General features: G+C 40.9%; 1 protein-coding gene across 1 annotated transcript in view; it reads left to right on the plus strand.

Annotated features, from left to right (window-relative positions):
• Nucleotides 1-250: 250 nt before the first annotated feature.
• Nucleotides 251-8098, plus strand: part of LOC107089818 (receptor-type tyrosine-protein phosphatase T-like) — a 309070-nt gene continuing 301222 nt past the window's right edge. Inside the window, exon 1 of the mRNA XM_015382802.1 lies at nucleotides 251-554. The gene's annotated coding sequence lies outside the window, so the exon portion shown is untranslated. The remainder of the gene's footprint in view (nucleotides 555-8098) is intronic.

An 8098-nucleotide genomic window follows, 5' to 3' on the forward strand; every position in this document is an offset into this window, starting at 1 on the left:
AATCGTCAAAATTTTGGTGTCGATCATTCGATTTCATCCTGGACACTACAGAAAATGGGCTAAAAGTGTTAAAAACCGGAATTATCCTTTAATATGGTATAAATTCAGTTGGTCAAATGACAAACAAAAAGGGGATTTATTTTCTATTCAGCTCTGATGCCAAACCAAAAAAACTCCAGTACAAACATGGACATATATTTTTGTTTTTTAAAGAAAATCTGTAAAATAACTTAAGTTTTTCTTTTGATTGCATTTTCCAGCCCCACCGACTCCCATCGCTCCCCCAGAGCTCCTTGCTGTTGGCGCCACCTACCTATGGATCAAACCCAACGCCAACAGCATCATTGGAGATGGTCCTATCATCCTAAAGGAGGTGGAGTACCGCACCACTACCGGAAACTGGGCAGAGACTCATGTGGTTGACGCCCCGACGTATAAGTTATGGCATCTGGACCCAGATGTGGAGTATGAGATCAAGGTCCTGCTGTCCAGGCCAGGAGAAGGAGGAACGGGGCCGCCGGGGCCTCCTCTGATTACCAGAACCAAATGTGCAGGTGAGTGGTGATGACTGGCCGGCCTTTTCCCTGTTTTAGTTTGTAAAAGTAGGACAGATTATGTCTAGGCAGCAGATAAAACGGAAATCTTAGAAGTCTGACAGACTGATTGAGAAGAAGAAAAAGAAGGATGAAGATTTCCTCCAGGGAGCAGCAGCGTGAATCACAGATGATGATAATTGTGGTGCCGCTGAGATGAAGGAGCCTGAGTGCTTTGGCTGGAGGAGGAGAAGTAGTCAGAGGTTAGTTGGGGGCAATCATGGCTGATAATGAGTGTCCCAGTGGGGGTGTAAGGACACTACAAGTGACAGTTCATTTGATGAAATGACAGCCCATCAGGTCTGTGACGGTCTGTCAGCCCACTCATTTGTGTGTTGGGGGCTTCGGCGGGGCGCCGCGTTACCCAGCGGTTGGCTGCCATCAGCAATCATAGCTGCTGCCGCTAGCATGCAGTTAGCTCCTCCTCCTGTTTCTTTTTAAACACATTTAAAATATAATCGATGCATCGATGACCTGCAAAAATATGTGAATGTACTTTTTATGATTAAGGGTGTGTTTTAGGGAAAGTATTTCCCTGTTCGGATTGAAATCATGAGGAGGTAAAATATTACATCTGGAGAATCCAATCTCTCTTCTTTTGACTCATGATAAATTTCCACCCATATCAGTTTTTTTCTTTACATCTAAACTTCCTACAAGTTGCAGAGCATCAGCATCTTATGTCTTTCCATTCTTTTTTAATACATTAGAAGAAAATAAATATTAACTGATTTGCACCAAGAGGAGCCTGTAGTTTGTAATCTAACAGAATTTGAGGAGTTTAATGATGGCGCTGTTGTTTTTTCTTAAGTTCTTTTTGTTATTTTATTTTTTTGTTTCATATTTAGTCCTTCATCTAATCTCCAGCTGTAATGAAAATCAAACAAACCTCATTTTTGTTCTGACAAACTTAGCTTTAAAATTTAAATACATTTTTTTTTACCTCTTAACAAAGACAATAAGGTGCATTTCTACATAATACCTGCAGCACATCCACTACATACACGTGTTTTGCATAGAAGCAGACGTCTTCTTCAGATTCAACCAACAAATTCTAACCTTAAGTGTAATTAAAGCCAGAAATCTGAGCTGCAAAAGACAATATACAATGTTTTAAAGGAAAAAGGACTGAGAAAAGGATCTGGGAAAACAAAAAGATTCTAAAGATAAAGAAAGAAAAGGGAAGGATTAAACCTGGAGAGGAGAAGGAGGAGAAAGATGCGTTTGATGTGAAGTGAAATGGAACAGAGATGGTGGTCACTTCTGTTTGTGTGGAAAGCGTACCAGAAAGGAACATGTGTTTCCCCGCTTGTGGTTCGCTGTTCAGCTGTCACAACCCTTCACAAGGTGTTAGTGTGTGTGTGTTTGAGTGTGTGTGGGGGGTTTGATGGGATTGAAGCAGGCAGGTATGACAGATGTTCAAGAGCCTGCTGGCTACCGCTGCAGCCCCTGTGTGTGGGCTGCTGTGCACTTCTCTCCACACCTTCTGTGTTCACCTCGCTGTTCGAGTTAACGTCTGCGAGTCTGCTCACATCAAGACCAGCAATCAGTTCAAATTGGACTAGTTCTTCTTTCTAAAGTCTAATCATTCCCATGCTACAGTTTCCAGATTATCAATATATCAGTTTCCTGACCGTTTCTCAGTTCTTGTTGTAATTTCTGTTGATCTAATTTTGATGCAGCAAAAGGGGCTTTAATGAGTCCACATGATCAATTAGCTCAAACAGTGCATTAAAACTTCTATTATTCACATAGTATTGGAATAATAAACATCATATTTCCACAATGAAATGTCTGAATTGAGATCAGGGTTTCCGCAGGTCATTAAAAATCATAAAATTATTATTTTTTTAAATTAAGGCCTTAATTGGCATTAAAATTCATTAAATGTGATTATTGTGGCATTTAAAATGCTTTATTTAAAAAAAATAAAAAAATAAAAAAAACATTTATACAAATTTTGTCAGATATATTGCGATATATTTGCATGGAACTGCTTCCGCGTGATCGTAAAGCGGTATGTTTGGAAAAGAAGCTCGAGGCAGAGAAAAAGCTAGAGATTTTGAACATGCTAATTTCAACAGGAGCCTATTGATGATAAAGATGAAGATGATGAAGGATTTTGCCGCATGTGTATGTGTGTGTGTGTGTATATAAAAAAAAAAAAAATAAATATATATATATATATATATATATTTATATATATAGAGAGAGAGAGAGAGAGAGACTGACTCATGGATACTTGTTGAGCTTTAAAAGGCATTAATTTATTTACTAATTGTTGTATAAAACCTGGAGATAATCTAGCAAGTGAAAACCATAAAATAGAGCTGGTCAGCTTGTTAACCAAAAAAGGCCTTTTGTCAGCCATACGTTCAGAAATAGATTTACTAATAAATCATTTTCTTTAACTAAACAAAAATAAAACAGAACTCACCCTTTAAGGCATAAAAAAAAAAAAAAATCCTAGTTTACCTACTGATAATTTTCTCTTCCCATTTCAAAACTCTTTGACTTTCCCTTCCCCTCATGTTAAAGCAACACTGTGCACATTTTAGCCACTAGGGGCGCTAAACCCACCTAGTGTCACAAAATGAATCTATGTTTTGGAATCTGAGCACGCAGCATAAAACTGGGTCAACTGGAAGAGAGGCGTACTGATGACATCACCACAAGCTTGACTCGTCTGGAGCTGCATTTCACCTCCTGTTATTAGTAGTCTGTAAAAAATAATAAATGATTATTTCTTTAACTTAGTGGGGGAATAAAGATGTTGAGAGAGGGCTGCTGCAGAAGGGCTAACGTTGGCCCTAGCTGCGGTTAGCCTCGGAGGTCTGTGGTCCCCTCGACATCAGAACTTTTTTAAAATTATGGACTAAATCGGTAAATAGGCCATATAGTGAAGCTTAAAAGTCTAATGTTCTCGGCTCAAGCAGTGATCATCTGTCCAAACGGTCAGTTAACTGAGTTCACTATACAGTCCACTATATAGTCCCCACTCTATATAGTGATTGAGGGATTTAGGGGTTAGAGCGGACCTTGTATGAGCTATAAGAACAGCAACTTTTAAACAGGGCGTGCACGAGGAGAAATGGACTTGTGCATGCTCTCGCACACGTTCATTAGGCATTCACTCTTGGGAGCGGGTACAGAGTTGCCACCGGTGGAGAAGGTGGGTCTTTTTAAAAATCTGCAAAAAATAATGCACTATATCTTTAATATTCTGATGCATGCTGGGTAAAAAGGGAGGGCTTTGTCCATTCTCGGGCTTGTGTTCTTGGAAATTGGAATAGTACTAGGGCTGAGGCTGATGACGATTCACGAGTACATGAGAACGTCTACTAACAAGTCTACTAACAAACCATCTTCAAGCTAATCACTGTTCTCCTACAGTAAGGAGTTAAAAATTGATCAAGGGAATTCGTCATTAAATTAAATGCTCTAAAATGGTTCATGTTAAATTTGGAACTCCGTCTGAGTGTAGCTAACGTTAGCTTCCCTGTTTATACTAAGAAAAGGGAGGCTTGAATGAAATCCTGTTTCTAGCTAAACACAGAAGAAGTACCGTCTCAATAGGTGGCATTTTCTGAATCACAGGCAGTTTCATCTCTTCAGCCTTAAAGGGACAGAAGTTGACATGATTGTGGAGAACTAGATCCACATACAAGGAACTACGAGCACAGAAGGAGCATGGATTAATGCGTGTGAGTTGTTGGGGTCTCATGGTCTAAATCTGCAGGCGCAAAGACGTGCTCGGAGGGTGTTTTATCTGCTTCTGTTTGAAATAAATCTACTTGAATGACTATTTGTGCCATTTTGGCAAAAATCTGACTTTATACTTGATGCAGTCAGTTGGGTTTCCTTAGGGCCATTTTAAATAGCGGCTATTGTAAACTGAACTGAATCAGAATATTCTCTAATGGACAGAACAAGAAGGGGAACTGAAGTAAAATGGAAAAAAGAAATGCAGTTTTTGTTGTGCAGAGCTACAACTTTAAAGGTTTCAGTGTTTGATTTTATTTAACTCCCTCTCCTATGATAAATCTGTTGGGTTTTTTTCACAGCTCTAAAGGGAACAGAATACTTTTGCTAAACATCATCAACATTTTTCAGCCATGTCTCCATAACTATCCAACATCAGAGTGACGTATTGCCAGACACTTGCTGAGAAGCTTCATATCGCCGTGGTGATATTCTTGCAGAAATGAATACAGATTTGGTCTTGGCTGTGTGATTCTGCAGCTGTTGTTCAGAATAGGATTCAGGTCATTTCATCAGAAAGCGGATGCTCCAGTGAACCCGCCGCCGTCGTTAACCGTGCGGCTTCTCTTTCTGGCTGTGGGGCTGCACATACGCGGCCTTGATGGTGATGATCTTATCAGGCTCCCAGCCTCCTCCTCACATTCTCCTGCTCCTCCTTCTCATCACTCTTTTCTTGCCTTCCAAGGCTTTCCAGCAGTTTGTCCCCCTGCTTCCATTTTGATAATCCCCTTCTTCCTGTAAATGACCCTCGGAGGGCCAGTGTATCTGCCAGATCTGCTCAGGGCCCTGGCTCTTATGACGTCAATATATGGCAACTCCACTCAAACAAATTTATTGCACCTGTTTGTTAAGGATCAAATCTCTGTCTGAGTCTCAACATATTAGTACCTATATTTGCTATTATTTTACATTTCATTGTTGACCTAAAGTAGCCAAAAGTAGGAAAACAATCATTGTCAGTCTTGAAGGAAAGTACTGCCTTCTAAGACTGGGCTCTGCCATTTACCAAGATGAAGAAAAAGCTTATTTTATTCTTTTCATTAAGATCTGAGGGCAAGAAGCACAAATGGGACAACTTAAAAAATGAACTTCTTAGAGATTTTAGACAAATAAAACAGTTATTCTTCTTCTAGGAAACGAACGGTTGTTGTTGAAACAAATTCAAAAGTAGTGTAGCTCACTATTGACTTAGACAGATTTTTTATAAAGTATAAACAAAAAGAAATTTTGTTAAGAACAGCTCCATAGACAATTGCAGCCTTGATAAGGAAGTAGCAGTTATAAAAAAATGTGATGAAAAACAGTAATGTAAAGATATGACTGGCTAACATTCAGTTGTTTGCTTTTTATAATCCATTCTAAACAACATTCAGCAGTCTAATGGCAGTGGGGAAGAAACTGTTTTGGAATCTTCTGGACCTGCATCGGATGCTTCGAAGCTTCATCCCAGAGGGCAGCAGGGAGAACAGTCCATGGTGGGGGTGTGAGGGGCCATTTATAATGTTACGGGCTTGGGACATGCAGTGCGGGGATGAAATGTCTTTAATGGAGGGAAGAGGAGCCCCGATGATCTTCTCTGCTCTTCTCATTTCTCTTCTCACCTTCTTCCAGTCTGAGGCGCTGCAGCCTCCACACCACACAGTGAGGCAGCTGGTCAGAACGCTCTCTATGGTGCTTCTGGAGAAGGTGGGGAGGATGGGTGGGGGCAGGTGGGCTCTCCTCATGCTCCGCAAGAAGTACATGAGTATTTGTGCCCTTTTGATGAGTGAGGTGGTGTTTACATATGAGTTGAGCGTATCTGTAATGTTCACCCCCAGGACTTGTCAGGGTTTGGTTGAGGTTTTGAGGACCCAAATGCAGAGGCGAGGAGGCTGAGGGGAGTTCTTGTAGTTTTTATGGAGTTCTTACAGGCAACAGAGGCAGGAATCCAAAAATTCCAACATAAAAATGCAAAACAAACCCGAACCATGGAGGCATCAGGGAAAACATGCACGAAGAGCCAGAAATGAGGAACTGCACAGAGAGAGTATATATGGGACACTGAACAAAGACAGGACTAATGAGCTGATTGGGAGCAGGTGTGAAGAGAGGGTGCTAGAAGGGAGCTATGGAAAAGGAGACCAACACAAGAGGGCAAGCAAAGAAAAAACTAAGAAGTAAAATATCCAGAAAATACCAGTAAATCTAGAAAACAGAGATTGAAAACATGGATCAACGTGAAACTGAATACTCACAGAAAACTTAACAGAACCAAGAACGTGACAAATATGGCTGAGCCAAAAGAGGCTAACCTGTTAGCTACTGAACACAGCTAGCCACAGCGCTACCTTGCTCTCCCCCTTTATATCATGGTCTAACAGTTGCTTTGTTCACCATAAATAGATTTTATTCAGTTTTGTTATAATTCAGTCATGGATCATTGATCATTACACACGCTAACGCTACAGATGCTCCCGACTTGGCACACTGACGCTGCATGATGTTACCATCGTTGTCTGGGAAACCACAATGTTTGACATCAGGCGGCAACGTTCAGCCAATCATGTAGCGTGACGTCCCTGGCATGAAGCAGGACCCAAGCAGATCTGGTACCTCCACCAGTTCTCTTTCTGACCTTCATCTTTTTCTGCTCTCTGTCTTGCCGTTTAAATGCGGTTCTCTCCTCCCTACGTATCCATCCCTCTTTAATCAACAATCAACACTTTGCATCCCTGCTTATTTTTTCTCCTGATCCATATTTTTTTATTACCAGAGTGAAAAGGTCTCTATAAAATCCCTTCACCTGCTGCATCTTAATCCGCCTTCCTCAGTCGTTCTCCTCCCATCTTCCTGTTCTTCCTTATAAATAAGATATTTCTATGTAAGGGATGATAATGTAAGTTTTGGCTAATACGTTAGCCTTTAAACGAGCTTTAAATTCACCTGCAGTCCGTAAATCTTTCTTTAGTGTCTCCTTTGAATGTTCCTGTCTTGGTTACTGGGAGACGATGCTAATGTGAATGTTGGCTAATGCCCCACGCCGTTAAGACTTAATTCACCTGAGGTTATAAACTACATCCCAGCATCTTTGTCTGGCTCGTTTCTTATAAAATATCTTTATGTGGAGGATGGTAATGTGAGTGTTGGCTAATGCATTACTCCATAAAAATGGATTTTTAATTTACCTGCCGGGTATGTACAGATTTGGCTGACACCACTTCTCCATCATCCCGCCAAGCCGAGCAGCAGAGAAGCACTTAGCAGAGAACATCTTTTCTAACTCTAACTTTTCGGAGCGGTTTTATGAAGGCATCCATTAAATTAGACTGGGTCCATAAAATAACCAAGTGATTTTGTAGCAACCTGTTGATGATGGGGGAGGGCATCTGTTTGCTGTCTGCCGTCGCCATCAACACCACGTAGGGGTTATTCTCACCGCTACTTCCCTCTGACCATTTAAATGTGTTTGATTATTTTCTCTTTTCCTTCTGGATGGTTCTGGAACTTGGAGGACCCCCTTTAGAAACTCTGATTCCCACCCCTCCCCTCTCCACAGACAGAGTGCCTCAGTATGAGGTCCTCCTCCTGATTCCCTCTGAAGCCTCTGACTGTCTTTTCTTCATGAAATCCATCAAATAGATGGACAGATGCTGCTCAGCAGATGTCTTATTGACATGGACATTGTTTGAAGGTTTCCACGCTTACAAACTAACTTCCTGACATACATTGTTCTCAATTAAAGCTAGAACTAAGAAGAATTCAGC

This window comes from Cyprinodon variegatus, unplaced genomic scaffold, assembly GCF_000732505.1.
Source record: "Cyprinodon variegatus isolate N-32 unplaced genomic scaffold, C_variegatus-1.0 Scaffold13, whole genome shotgun sequence".
Classification (NCBI taxonomy): Eukaryota; Metazoa; Chordata; class Actinopteri; order Cyprinodontiformes; family Cyprinodontidae; genus Cyprinodon; species Cyprinodon variegatus.